This window comes from Chinchilla lanigera, unplaced genomic scaffold (assembly GCF_000276665.1).
Source record: "Chinchilla lanigera isolate Chin_1 unplaced genomic scaffold, ChiLan1.0 scaffold00003, whole genome shotgun sequence".
In the NCBI taxonomy this organism is placed as follows: domain Eukaryota; kingdom Metazoa; phylum Chordata; class Mammalia; order Rodentia; family Chinchillidae; genus Chinchilla; species Chinchilla lanigera.
In genome coordinates, this window is record NW_004955404.1 from 11053504 (window position 1) to 11067879 (window position 14376).

Genomic DNA, 14376 nt, shown 5'->3' on the forward strand with positions numbered 1-14376 from the left:
GGTAACGCGTGGCTGTGTGTAGGGTGGATTGCAGCGAGGAACACAGAGCACAGTGGTCCTGCTGTCAGGTGATCAGCCCTGGGACGGAAGCGGAGGCTGCACCCAAGAAGGAATGGGTTTAGGAAAGCGGTTGGCTAAGGCCTGGCTGCAGGGATGAGAGAAACAGCTGAGTCAAATGAAGGTGACAGAGGATAATTAATGCTTGTGCACAGGTCAGTTTTGGATAATCCAAAACCTGAGTGTGAAATGACAACTATAAGACCAATAGAAAAAAAAATGAAATAATTTTGTCATCTTGTCAGTTGTAGCAGGAGAAGTTCAGACCTATCCTTTCTATACAATAAATGCTATCATCTGAATAAACTGGGTGTTTCTGCTCCTCTCATCCTATAGGAGCTTAACCTGCATGCCTTCAGAGCTTCCGGTCCAGCTAGCTCCAGCTACCAAACTGACTATCGGATATATTTTCCAGATATTTTATGGTTTGTTTGTTTGTTTTTGGTTTTTTGGTTTTTTTCCAGTACCGGGAATCAAACTCACGACCTTGCGCTTGCCAGGCAGGCGCTGTACCCCTGAGCTAAATCCCCAGCCCCTCCAGATGTTTTATGAACACATGAATGAATGAATGAGTGAACGTACACATGCACATATGCAAGTAGGGGAAAACGGAGGCGTGGGCCGGAATGGGATGTGGTAAAGAAGCAGCTGGACAGGCAGGGGAAGGGAGGACAATGCCTTGCTGCAGACGGCAGCAGAGTCAAGCCTTCACGCTAGTGGGCAGCAGAATCACCTTGTGGCTTTTGAAAACCCAGGGTGCTGGGTTGACCTGCAGGGCTGTGGTCCAGCAGGGCAGGAACAGAGCCTGAGAATCAGCTGCTCTCAATGGCCAGGCCATGCTGACATCGCTGGTCTGGGCACCCACTGAGAGATGCTAGAAGAAAGGAGAGTCTAAGAAGGTCAGATGCCTCAGGGGTTGGCTGGGCAGAGTGGGCAGATAGGAGCATTTCAGGGCTGTTGGTTCCAATAACAAGTCCTGGAAGATGGCAGAGTGTGCTGACTCTTGCCCCCTGGAAAAATACCAGCCGTGTATTTCTGTCCCATTGTCAAACAGCGGGCAGGAAAGTGAGTCCTTCTCATTCCTGCAGGCTGCCGTCACACTTCCCAGGCACTCAGTACTCGGGGAGGGTGATGGGAGCTGGTCAGCGGGTCATGCAGTGTCTGTCTGTCTTCCTCAGAGTCCTGCACTTCTGCTACAACCCATGTAGGTCGCAGATGTTCAGTGCAACAAAGGCATTTGTGGTTGGAATCCAAATTTGAATAAAAGAGAAACTAAAAATGAGGTCTATCACTTTGCAAGGAGGTTCAGAGACTCTTGTCCTCAAAGCAGCTATTATCTGTCCACCATCCAAGTTAGTGTCCAATTAGGACTGAGGAAGTAAAGGCCCTAGAGCTCCCTCAGATGGATAATTTTATTAGTTCTTTCCCCACTTTAGAGTACTGTATCTACCCGCTTCCCCCACATGTACTGAGAATTGAACCCAAGGCCTTTGCACTGAACTCCATCTCCAGTCTTTTTAATTTTTAAATTTTGAGACAGGTCTGAGCAAGTCTCTAAGTGGCCCAGGCTGGACTTGAGCAAGTCTCTAAGTGGTCCAGGATGGACTTGAACTTGTGATCCTCCCGCCTCAGCCTCTCAGTGTGCTGGGATTATAGTTGCATGCCACTGAGCCTGGCTGAATATATATTTCTCTCCAGATATAGGACATTCCTTTTGGCTTCTGTCAAAAAATACTGGGATTGGTTGGCCTAGAAAACAGAAATGCATTCTCTCCCTCTTTTTTTTTCTTTTGTACTAGGACTCAAACTCAGGACCTTGTGCTTTCCAAGCAGGTGTCTGTGCCCCTGAGCTATGTCTCCGGCCCTAGAAATGTATTCTCTTACAGCTCTGGAGCCGAGGTGCTGCAGAACTGTGCTCCCTCTGACATCCACAGGGAGGAGCATCCTTACTTCATCCTAACTTCTTATGGTACCTGGCAACTGATGTCCCCATCTTTTAATTTGGCTTCTTGTCTTGCAGCTGTATAGCTCCAGCCTCCACCCAGGCATCATATAATGTTCTTCCCATGTGTCCTGCTTCTACACACAATTGTCCCTATTCACAGAGGTCAATGGGCCCTACTGGATTGGGGCTTAATCTACTCCAGCTTGACAAAATCTTAACTAGTTAAGGCCACATTCTGAGGTACTGGGGGGTTAGGACTTCAATGTATCTTTTTTGTGGGCGAGGACATAACCCATAATGAATGCCTATCCAAGACCACTTACCATCTTTCTTTCCTAATCAAATACAGATTTTTCCAAAAGTATATTGCCATTACCAAAAATATCGGTGAGTAAAAATACCCACACAGAACCCAGGAAGATGCAGCCTGCACGGCGTGTATGTCCCAGTGTCATTCCTTGTGTCTGTAGCAGGTGCTTGAGCTACCTCACAGAATATGCCCTTGAAGAGCTTCCAGCAAAGGCAGAGCCACACATCATTAAAGATGGGGACATCAGAAGGACATGTGTGCAATGTGATAAAAATATACAGGAGAGTTTTAATTTTAAAAAAATTATTACAGTAAAAGACAAATTGTCATCACAATACCTGCCTCCTCCAACTCACATACACTTATCCCATCATGCTTACCCCTTTCTGAAGCAGTTCTGGAAGTCCTCTTTCATGAGTGTCTTTACAAAGAATACAGTGAATGCTGATGCCGAGCGCCACCTAATAGAAGGGCACGTTCGTAAAAGCATTACTGTGTCCTTGTCCACCTCATTCACCAAGTCTGGTGCTATGACAGTTCTGGCTCTGCTCGAAGTCAAAATAACCATGAAAGGTAAACGTCTTGAATGGATTTAGGACATTGAGGCAGCCAGGACAGCACAACTAAAGACAGGTAAGTGGACGTGTGTGTTTGAAGTGTGGGGAAGCATGATTCTGAAGGGAATTAATGGCAATGTGCCTTTTACTGCAATAAATTTTACTTTAATTTAAACTTTCACAGTATTTTTCTATCACACCAGGAAATTCTCAAGATACTTTGCTAGGGAGCTGCTCTCCCAGCTGCTTTTCCATTAGATGGTGAAAGCTGGCCTTTCGATCTATTTTAGCTCTTGCCATAAAGCCTAGCACATAACAAGCACTTACATAAATACCGAATATTTTATTTATTTTGCAGTGCTAGAGATCGAACCCACAGCTGCACACACGCCAAGCAAGTGCTCTACCACGGATCCCAGCCCATTCAAAGATTCAAGGAATATTTTGCTAAATTCCTTTTTTGCCGCCGTGATGAGCTGCTGTCTGCCTTTGTAATAGAATGAGTACAGTAAGAAGGGTAAAGGAAGGATGATATAAAGGTACAGATACTGGCTTCCCCAACCTAGGACTGAGGAAGTGGAACAAAAGCTTGAGAGACAGCTGTGATCAAACCAGGACCCTGTCAGCAGATTAACTAAGTGGTATGTGCCAAGGCAGGCACTCTGGACTGTTGGCAGAGGGTCTCTATTCCCCTCAGGGTACCAAGTAACAGCGGGTCCCCAGGGATATAGCTATAGATCAAGTGGGGGTGCAACTGGCCTCGGAAAGGAATCAGCTAATGGGATGATTTCAGCTCAGTCCAGGAAAGGCAGGTGAGACCAGACTGCATATGTCCACCATGTGATGGTATCTGGAGGCAGAGCCCGTGGGAGGTGAGTAGGTCATAATGATGGAGCCCTTATGAGTGGGATTAGTGCAAGAAGGGACATGAAAGAGATGATCTCGTTCTCTGCTACAAGCTCCCACAAGCCATTCACTTTTCAAAAGCTCCATCTTTGAGCACATGAGGCTTGGGGTGGGGCGGGACATCTGGATATAAACCATAACACGGAAAACAAGATGATTAACGTCCTGTCAGTGAAATGCTGGAGATTCCTCCGGACTGATTAAGGTTTCCAGATCCTATAGGGGTGAAGTTAAGGTGCACCTTTGATTGTCTCAGACGGGACTAGTTTATAATTATGTAGCAATAGGAGAACTTGGGAAATACTGAGACCCAGCTTTTCTTATTCACAGAGATGTACATGAGTTCCGGAGGCTTTTGCTGGAGGGGAGTAGGAAGCAGAAAATGATCTGGCAAGGAGACAGGGAGGAAGATTTATTTCCTAGGAAGCCCTACATTTCTATGTGAAATAGGTGTTCACCCGGACCCTCTTTCCTGAGGAAAGCAACTGGTCACCAAAGCCCAGCAGCAACACATGGAAATCTTCCAGAAAGCCAAGAAATTACAAAATCAGTCCCCAGGCTCCTGGTGGGCGGCAGGTGAGAAGCCCGTGTTGTCAGGGTGATGTCCTTCTCAGCCTGGAGGACTCCCAGGTGTGTGTCCTGGACACGGGGCATAGCGGTGAGATGTCCTGTCAGCTACCTTCCACCAGGAGGCTCAGGCCTTGTCCCCTGGCTCCAAGCAGCCTCTAAAACCTGCCTCTGACAGAGGAGCTCATCAGATTTCATTTGGAGACAGGAGGGAGTTCGCCACTGCCCGCCACCCCAGTGGTTTGCTGATAGACTGAGAGTTCCAGAACTTTCCCCCTCAGCGTCAAATTTCTCTGGATCATTCGTTGCCCATGCTTCACGGAGGTTGACTCTGGCAGCTGTGATTTCCTGTTCCCCAGAGCAGACATGGGAGGAACTGGTGTGAACTGAAGGCCACATTGGGAGCTCCATTTCATCCAAGAGTCACTTGGGTTTTTCAGAGAGCAGGCGATGGATTCACTGCCCTCCCTTGACCCTCGCACGCTCTCGTATACTTGGTAGGTGTCTTCTGTCCACCAGACAACTAGCAGGTCTCAGTCTATGAGGACTGCTTTGTCAGCCTCCGGACTTTTTCTCCTCACTGTCCCTTTCCTTGGCCGGATACCCAAATGCCACCGATCAGTAATTCACATTCTTTTCTTTTTTTATCTTTTTGAGACAGGGTCTCGCTATGCAGTTCAGGCTGGCCTTGAGCTCATTTTGTAGCCCAGGCTGGTCTTGAACTTACAACGATCCTCCTGCCTCAGCCTCCCGAGTGCTGAGATTACAGGCATGCACCACTATGCCCAGTGTAAAAATTTTTTTCCTTTTTCCGGTACCAGGAATCTAACTTATGACCTCGCGCTTGCCAGGCAGGCATTGTGCCACTGAGCTAAATCCCCAGCCCCACATTCTCAAATGAACTACAGGTCTGCTCCTTCTGAGACACTCACCTCTGCCAGTGAGCCATGCCTCCAACCCCTCTCCTTCCCATCACGATTCTGAGGAAAACAAAAAACACTGTTACTTTTTATAATGCACATAATGTGGAGAAGGTATAAACAGAAAATCTGAGAACATTCACACAGAAATTGTAAATGTCAAGCCACCGTCTTTGCTTAACTCCAGTGTTACAAAGGACTGAAGTGATCATGGCTTATCATACAATGGCATCTTTACCCACTGCATCTTTGTCACTTGCCAACAGGATTTCACATCTATTTACTCACACATAACTGTAGCAACCTAAAGACTGAACGTCTGAAGGTAAATGCAAATCAGAAAGGATTGAGGTAGATTTTACAGATTTCTTGGGGCTTTGAAGCAAGCGGCATCTTCTGATATAAGAGGACAACTTGCAGGTGCAGTGTGAGGCCTGTTCTCTCCTTAGGGACCTTTGTCCTCCGCCACCTTTGGGGCAGGTGTTGGGAGGCAGCACAACCTGGGACCCACCTGGGGTTGTAGAGGACGGTGTGGGATTTCTGGAACCTGGAGCCTGAAGGGGTTGTGCCTTGAGGCCCCCATCACCCGGCTTCTCCTCACCTCAAGGCTTTTCCTTACCTCACCTTGGGCGGTAGCAAACGCAGTCACTTCCAACCAGCCAGGGCTGGGCGGCTCCAGAGCTATCAAATGAGCAACAGCCAGCTTTCTGCTTCCAGGTGAGGGGAGGAGGCAGCTTCCTGGTGAAGCAATGTTAAGGGCGCTGAGAGGAAATGCACTCCATGCCTGTCCAGGCTGAGCCTTGGGCTGGTTTTGTTGTTTTAATACAAAACAAAGTGCCCCTCATTCCACTGTCACACATTTTAAAAATGCTGCCCTCCGATATTTTGTGTGGTTTTGTTTGTTTGTTTGTTGCTTTTTTAAGCAGGGTCTTGCTATGTTGTTCAGGCTGGACTTGAACTCACTATGTAGCCAAGAGTAGTCTCGAACTCATGGCAATCCTCCTGCCTCAGCCTCCCGAGTGCTGGGATTATAGGCATGAGTCACCACCCTTGGCTTAATTTTGTTTTCTGAGGCAGGGTCTTGCTATGTTGTTCAGGCTGGACTTGAACTCACTATGTAGCCAAGAGTAGTCTCGAACTCATGGCAATCCTCCTGCCTCAGCCTCCCGAGTGCTGGGATTATAGGCATGAGTCACCACCCTTGGCTTAATTTTGTTTTCTGAGGCAGGGTCTTGCTATGTTGTTCAGGCTGGACTTGAACTCACTATGTAGCCAAGAGTAGTCTCGAACTCATGGCAATCCTCCTGCCTCAGCCTCCCGAGTGCTGGGATTATAGGCATGAGTCACCACCCTTGGCTTAATTTTGTTTTCTGAGGCAGGGTCTTGCTATGTTGTTCAGGCTGGACTTGAACTCACTATGTAGCCAAGAGTAGTCTCGAACTCATGGCAATCCTCCTGCCTCAGCCTCCCGAGTGCTGGGATTATAGGCATGAGTCACCACCCTTGGCTTAATTTTGTTTTCTGAGGCAGGGTCTTGCTATGTTGTTCAGGCTGGACTTGAACTCACTATGTAGCCAAGAGTAGTCTCGAACTCATGGCAATCCTCCTGCCTCAGCCTCCCGAGTGCTGGGATTATAGGCATGAGTCACCACCCTTGGCTTAATTTTGTTTTCTGAGGCAGGGTCTTGCTATGTTGTTCAGGCTGGACTTGAACTCACTATGTAGCCAAGAGTAGTCTCGAACTCATGGCAATCCTCCTGCCTCAGCCTCCCGAGTGCTGGGATTATAGGCATGAGTCACCACCCTTGGCTTAATTTTGTTTTCTGAGGCAGGGTCTTGCTATGTTGTTCAGGCTGGACTTGAACTCACTATGTAGCCAAGAGTAGTCTCGAACTCATGGCAATCCTCCTGCCTCAGCCTCCCGAGTGCTGGGATTATAGGCATGAGTCACCACCCTTGGCTTAATTTTGTTTTCTGAGGCAGGGTCTTGCTATGTTGTTCAGGCTGGACTTGAACTCACTATGTAGCCAAGAGTAGTCTCGAACTCATGGCAATCCTCCTGCCTCAGCCTCCCGAGTGCTGGGATTATAGGCATGAGTCACCACCCTTGGCTTAATTTTGTTTTCTGAGGCAGGGTCTTGCTATGTTGTTCAGGCTGGACTTGAACTCACTATGTAGCCAAGAGTAGTCTCGAACTCATGGCAATCCTCCTGCCTCAGCCTCCCGAGTGCTGGGATTATAGGCATGAGTCACCACCCTTGGCTTAATTTTGTTTTCTGAGGCAGGGTCTTGCTATGTTGTTCAGGCTGGACTTGAACTCACTATGTAGCCAAGAGTAGTCTCGAACTCATGGCAATCCTCCTGCCTCAGCCTCCCGAGTGCTGGGATTATAGGCATGAGTCACCACCCTTGGCTTAATTTTGTTTTCTGAGGCAGGGTCTTGCTATGTTGTTCAGGCTGGACTTGAACTCACTATGTAGCCAAGAGTAGTCTCGAACTCATGGCAATCCTCCTGCCTCAGCCTCCCGAGTGCTGGGATTATAGGCATGAGTCACCACCCTTGGCTTAATTTTGTTTTCTGAGGCAGGGTCTTGCTATGTTGTTCAGGCTGGACTTGAACTCACTATGTAGCCAAGAGTAGTCTCGAACTCATGGCAATCCTCCTGCCTCAGCCTCCCGAGTGCTGGGATTATAGGCATGAGTCACCACCCTTGGCTTAATTTTGTTTTCTGAGGCAGGGTCTTGCTATGTTGTTCAGGCTGGACTTGAACTCACTATGTAGCCAAGAGTAGTCTCGAACTCATGGCAATCCTCCTGCCTCAGCCTCCCGAGTGCTGGGATTATAGGCATGAGTCACCACCCTTGGCTTAATTTTGTTTTCTGAGGCAGGGTCTTGCTATGTTGTTCAGGCTGGACTTGAACTCACTATGTAGCCAAGAGTAGTCTCGAACTCATGGCAATCCTCCTGCCTCAGCCTCCCGAGTGCTGGGATTATAGGCATGAGTCACCACCCTTGGCTTAATTTTGTTTTCTGAGGCAGGGTCTTGCTATGTTGTTCAGGCTGGACTTGAACTCACTATGTAGCCAAGAGTAGTCTCGAACTCATGGCAATCCTCCTGCCTCAGCCTCCCGAGTGCTGGGATTATAGGCATGAGTCACCACCCTTGGCTTAATTTTGTTTTCTGAGGCAGGGTCTTGCTATGTTGTTCAGGCTGGACTTGAACTCACTATGTAGCCAAGAGTAGTCTCGAACTCATGGCAATCCTCCTGCCTCAGCCTCCCGAGTGCTGGGATTATAGGCATGAGTCACCACCCTTGGCTTAATTTTGTTTTCTGAGGCAGGGTCTTGCTATGTTGTTCAGGCTGGACTTGAACTCACTATGTAGCCAAGAGTAGTCTCGAACTCATGGCAATCCTCCTGCCTCAGCCTCCCGAGTGCTGGGATTATAGGCATGAGTCACCACCCTTGGCTTAATTTTGTTTTCTGAGGCAGGGTCTTGCTATGTTGTTCAGGCTGGACTTGAACTCACTATGTAGCCAAGAGTAGTCTCGAACTCATGGCAATCCTCCTGCCTCAGCCTCCCGAGTGCTGGGATTATAGGCATGAGTCACCACCCTTGGCTTAATTTTGTTTTCTGAGGCAGGGTCTTGCTATGTTGTTCAGGCTGGACTTGAACTCACTATGTAGCCAAGAGTAGTCTCGAACTCATGGCAATCCTCCTGCCTCAGCCTCCCGAGTGCTGGGATTATAGGCATGAGTCACCACCCTTGGCTTAATTTTGTTTTCTGAGGCAGGGTCTTGCTATGTTGTTCAGGCTGGACTTGAACTCACTATGTAGCCAAGAGTAGTCTCGAACTCATGGCAATCCTCCTGCCTCAGCCTCCCGAGTGCTGGGATTATAGGCATGAGTCACCACCCTTGGCTTAATTTTGTTTTCTGAGGCAGGGTCTTGCTATGTTGTTCAGGCTGGACTTGAACTCACTATGTAGCCAAGAGTAGTCTCGAACTCATGGCAATCCTCCTGCCTCAGCCTCCCGAGTGCTGGGATTATAGGCATGAGTCACCACCCTTGGCTTAATTTTGTTTTCTGAGGCAGGGTCTTGCTATGTTGTTCAGGCTGGACTTGAACTCACTATGTAGCCAAGAGTAGTCTCGAACTCATGGCAATCCTCCTGCCTCAGCCTCCCGCATGCTGAGATTACAAGCATGTGTCACTACCCTTGGAAGCCCTCTTATGGTTCTTTTAAAAAAACTCTTCCACATCAATTTCTGAAACCAAATATTAATATTGTCATTAAAACAGGCATCCAAAGAAGAGGTTTCAAGTACATAAAAAAGGGAGATTCAAGATACCTAGGACACCGTTAGCAGAGGACAGACCTTGGTGACTGGGGGCGGACAATAGTCTTACTTTTCTCTATATCCTGTGGTATATTTTGTATTATATGCCATGTACACAGAGTACCTTTTGCAAAGGAAAAAGCTGGATTCAAATAAATGAAAATTAAATATTCAGAGTATAAATTGAAACTTCAGGAACTGAAGATTCCTTTCTTTTCTTTTTTTGGGGTTTTTCTCCGGTACTAGGAATCAAACTCATGACCTTGTGCTTGCCAGGCAGGCACTGTGCTGCTGAGCTACATCCCCAGCCCAGGACCTGAAAATTCCTCTTAAAATTTTTTCTTTTGTTTTTTTTTAAGGCATGTTCTCTTTATGTAGCTCAAGCTGGTTCTGAACTCATTAGGTAACCAGGGCTGAACTCCTGGAAATCCTCCTGCCTCAGCCTCCTGAATGCAAGTGGTGGGATTACAGGCATACACCACCCCACTTGGCTAAAATGCTTTTCCTTAAACCTTTGAAATAAAAGGAAATAAGCTGTTCTGTTCAAAAGAGCCCACCCTCCCCCGCCCCAGCATTTCAGTAGCCATGTAAAATTCCTTTAAGGAACAAGTAGGCATGTGTGGGAGTTAAAAATGCTTTTAATCATCCCCCCCAAGTTTGACAGAAGTGCAGTAAGAAGGGCCATCTGTTTTGTTTGAATGAGAAGTGACCCAGCATTCTGATTTCAATTAGCCTCTTTGTAGCTTTCTGTTTGGGCTGGTTCCATGGGTGACAGTTCACACTAAGTGTAGAGAGGAGCGGGCCAAGTTCTGCCAGTGCTGATCTGTTTTAACAACTGTCAGTGAACACAGCACAAGTGTACAAGACAATGCTGCTGGATGCACACAAAGATGCATAATTTTCCAGAATCAAAATAGCACAGGCTGGAGTCTGAGAGCAAAACAAAACACTGAAATGGTGTCTTCAAGTCATATTAAACAATAATTTAAATATGTAAAAATCACTATCAATTACCATAGAAATTCCCCATTTCACTCAACAGATCCATGCTTACCTTATGCGAAGTGCTGTGGCTTACGTACGCACGGCCGCAGCCATCTTGAGCCACAACTGTCATGGGGACGGCTGAGTAACCCCACTTGTCCCGCCCCCCACTTTCCCAGTAGGTAGTGGATGAACAAAATGATGGGAATGGGGTGTGGTGCTTAACGCTGGATGCGGGGCCTCCGATGTCAGTTAGATCCACACAAACCACGCGCGCGCGGCCTCGAGGAAACCCCCCTTTGTCCTGACCTGCATAAGCCCCTTCTCTGACCTCAGCTGAGGTTTCGCTGCCACCCTGACCATGCTTCTGCCCCTAAGTCTCCAATAAACTGCGCTTTGTACGATGCCCTATGACCTCTTGTGGAGCTCTTTAGCATGGTCAGTGCCATTCATGTGGCTAGACTAGTTTCTGCTAAAAATATTCAAAGGAAATAATGACCCTTTAGAACCCTGTTCTCCTCCCTCTCCTTCAGTCTTCGCTCCCGTCCTCCCCTCCTCTCTCTCCTCTTCTCCTTCTCCTTGGCACTGGCAGATTAAGCTCAGGCTCTTCCCACTGAAGTACCCTCCTAGCCCTTTTTGATTCTTATTTTGAGACAGGCTCTTGTTAAGTTGCTAAGGTGCCCAGGCTAGGTTCATACTTTCAATCCTCCAGCTTCAGCCTCCCAGACTGCTGAATTACAGGCTTGTGCGACGTGCCTGGTTCCAGGTTTTCTTCCTTTCAAAGTTTCATTCATCGTTAATGAGAATGCCAAATAATCATTGGATCCAAGAACAAAGGGGAAAACGGATAATCAGCTGTGAACATGGAGTTCAAATGAGCAGCCTCAAGATACTCAGGTGACTTCCTGAAGCCAGAGGAATGTGCAGACACACGATGCTTAGTGTTTAGATTTTAAATGACACAGTTAAGGAGAAAGCGAACCAGAAGGAGACAGATTCTATTAAAGTAAAGCTTTCTCAGAAGAAAAGCATTATTTTCTACATACTGATCTTATTGTAGGCAGGCAATTTATGGTCAAGGTCTATTTGGGCTATAGGAGTAGAAGTGTAAGTTTGGAAGAACATTTTCTTAATGACATAAATTTATATATTAATAAAGTACAGAATATTCTGCTATCCATCGGCAGAAGGTGAGGAACTCTTTCTATTAGTCAAGGTTATTTATTATGTTTATTGAAAACCAAAAGTGTGGGCTGGGGCAGCTCAGAGTAGCGTGCTCGTCTAGTACGTATGAAGTCCTGGGATCAACCCCCAGCAGTGCAAAAGTAAATCAATAAAAATCCAACACAGGCCTTGCCAAAGCCTCCTAAAACGGATCATTCAAAATTAAGCCTTTAAGACCTACAGTGTTTTATAATTGTTAAAATGTTAGTGATTTACAGCCTTATTAATTTTAGATAGCATGTGTAAAAGCCTCTGAAAAGTATAAGATATTGATCGCACAGACTGGAGGCTGGTAATTTTCAAGTCAGATACAGCTGAACGGTCATCAGGTCCCCATTTGCGACTGGATGGCAACACCTGGGCTGCACCTGGGCTCCAGCTGTGCCCCACCTACAGCACGACAGGCTCAGAAAGGGCTGCGTCCGCCTACTTTCTCCAAATTGTCCATTACCTAAATGTCATGCTGCAGTCACGCCTTTCAATGAAAGCACCGATTTCCTACCCTAAAATTTAAAATGCAAATGTTAAATAACGCTACTAAGATCACTCTACTTATTGGCATTGTCTAGACGATCAAATTAGCTGAAGGTTGAGACTGAGAAAGTGACACAATGGGGCAAATTCTGAAGTGACAAAGGAGGAAGATTCGGAAGCGTTCATCTCTTAATTCAGAAAGGGCACGGCTACCTCCTGTGTGCACCATGGCAACCGAGATGAGTAAGACAGGGCGCTGTCCCCAAAGAGCTTACTCATTTCACAGGGCTGGGGCACCTAGTACATAGCCACACTGAAAAGGATGAGGCAAGGGATTTTCATAATGAGAGTTTATAAAAACCTTTCCAGGCCTACAGCTGAGGTTCCTTTTCTTTTTCCTGAGCAATTGTGATCAAGCAAGAAGCAGGACTTCTCAAACAAAATAATCATCTGGTGATGGAATACAGATCCAACCCCAAAAAACCTCCAGTCCTCTGAGGGGTCCAATTCTCCTCCGAGAAGCCCAGCGCAGTGCTGTCCCTGTTGCCTTGTAACCCAGCAGGCCGCTCCTGTCAGGTGTGGGAGCCCCAGCCAGAGGAGAGTCGCCCCAGACGCCAACAGCTGTCTCCTCCAGTAGGAGTCAGCGGCTTCAACCAAGATCCAGGAATGATTCCCCGGTGACACCTGGTTTAATGGATGGTTTTGGCCTATGAGGAAAGTATCTTGGTATTGAAAGGAAAGAGATCCACACTGTTCTTTGTTTCATTAAATGTAGCCTCATTGTTTTATTTATATTTTGAGACAGGGGTCTCCTATATTGCCCAGGGTGGGCCCAAATACTTGGGCTCTATCAATCCTCACACCTCTATCTTTTGAGTAGCTGAGATGACTTACAGGTGTGCACGCCCGCACCCTGCTGACCATGCACTAGAAGAAAGTGTATTATCATGAGCTAAACCTCTCCCTTCCCCTCATTCATATGGTGAAACCTAACTCCCAGGACTTCTGAATGCAACTATACTTGAAGATAGGGCTTTTAAGGAGATAACGAAAGTGAAATTAGTTCATCTGGGTGGTTCTAATCAGTCTTTATGGCCTCCTTTTAAGAAATTTGGACATATAGAGGTGACCACCAACAAGCAAATGAGGCCTCAGGAAGAGCCAAACTACTGTCACCTTGATCTTGGACATCCAGCCTCCAGCACTGAGAAAATAAATAAAGTTGCTTAAGGGAGGGGCTGTCTGGGCCACAGACAGTTTCTGGTTTGCGGCCTGTTAGAAACCAGGATGTAAAGCAGGAAATGAGGGGTGGGCGAGAGGAATTTCATCTGTATTTACAGCCACTCCCATGGCTGTCCTCATTGCCTGAGCTCTACCTCTGTCAGATCAGTGGCACCATTAGATTCTCATACGGGCAAGAACCCTCCTGTGACCTGAGCATTTGAGGGATCTAGGTTGTCCTCCTTGTAAGAATCTAATGCTTTATAATCTGAAATGGAACTGAGACAGTGATGCTAGTATTGGGGAGCAGCTGCAAATGCATACTAACATTAACAGAAAGGTCTGACTGCAGAGTCCATAATGTCAGTGGGTTGCAGACTCATATCAGAACTCCTTCCCACATTGCACACTTGTCAAGGTCACAGTTTTGGTAACCCCCAAGCTATCCGAAGGAAAAATGGGTAAGAAACAAACATCACTGGACATCTTTAAAAAGAGGGAAAGACCCAAGGATAAGGCAGCACAAGACTGGAAAAAGAAAGTTGCGCTTAAAAGGAAACGCTGAGTCCTACTTCAGTGCAACAGCTGATTCACACTGTTCAAGCCTGCTGTGTACGGCTGAAGGAAAATAAAATCAGAGCTCACATTAATTTTGCTTTATAGTAAGCTATATAATTACTTCACACTAAGTCTCCATTATGGTAAGTTGTGATTACTTCATTTTATACTATAAACTAATAGTAATTAAGAAGTAAAAGCTGGGCATGATGGCACGTACTTGCAATCTCAGCACTCAGGAGGCTTGAGGGAGGAACTCAGGGCCTTCCTGAACTATAATAATGAAACCCTATCTCAAAAACCCAAACCAA